The following is a 1,220-nucleotide window of genomic DNA, read 5'->3' as shown; positions in this document are numbered from 1 at the left end:
AAAAAATCCTGCGACACAAATCTAAATGAAAAAGCTAAAACCCAAGATTTTATGTGCCTCCTCTGCCCTCATAAGGAGTCAGTGTCACCCGTAAGAGTTCTTTAAGTTAATAAGATAAGAAAGAGCTATAAGATAAGAAAACAGTGATAGGAGAACCAGAGTCGAAGTGAGGATTTTGTGAAGAGCAATCTCGAGTTTGGAGAAAAAAGAGGAAAGTTTGATCTTGTAAATCCTCTGGTCACTGATTCTATTTTCCAGTGTCCTCGTTCGCGTCTGTGTCTATAATGGTAATTGTAGTGATGGGAAGGAAAAGTTTTGTTGGTAATTAGTTTTCTTGTGAAAAGGATAATCACGGAACGGTATAAATAATGAAAAGGTCAAGGATCTCTTCTTGCTATAATGGACTGATTGATGTGTAAGAGAATTCAATACTATTTTATATGAAATGATAAAAAATGGATGCACCAAGTTATAATATAAATAAATGTCTTTACATCATCTCAGAGATAAAATCACAAACATATTGCAATTGCAGTGGAGCAGGTTGATTCATACACAAAGATACGGAGTTTATGGACAACCAGATGTACATCACGTATGGAAATAAAGAACCAAATAAAAAGTAGACACTAATATTATTTTAGTTTGCCTTCGAATAAGAAACGTTTTTAATTATGTTTAAAGAAATATGGATGAGTCAACGCATCGTAAATCTAACGACAACAACAACAACAACAAAAACACAAGTAAATGAATATAATATTTCCGAATAGACCAATAGGTATGAGAGAATAGCAAATTAAGATTAGAATTAATCTTAATCAGCATAATGCATATAGTCATGAAGCTTATGTAATCGCGAAAAAAAAAAGATTGCGAAGATGAAATGCATTGACATCTATATGCATATAATTAAATGTTGCACAAATAAATAATTCACTATTGCTGTTGATTAAAAAGCTCTCGGCACCTCATCGCTTCTGTTATATTTTTCCAAAGAAATACATTGTTAATCACTGTCAATAATGCACTGAATAATGTAAAAGATAATACATATAACAATAGGAATTTCAATAATGATGCTGTTAACAGTGATTATGATGGTGATAATAGATAAGAATGACAATCCTCATCACCATCATCATTATTACAATTATTGTCATTATCATTCATATTACTATTATCAATATTACTATTGTAATGATGATAATTATGTTAAT

This window comes from Penaeus chinensis, chromosome 39 (genome assembly GCF_019202785.1).
Source record: "Penaeus chinensis breed Huanghai No. 1 chromosome 39, ASM1920278v2, whole genome shotgun sequence".
NCBI lineage: Eukaryota > Metazoa > Arthropoda > Malacostraca > Decapoda > Penaeidae > Penaeus > Penaeus chinensis.
The sequence above is the reverse complement of the archived record's forward strand: the minus strand, read 5'-3'. Positions refer to the sequence as shown.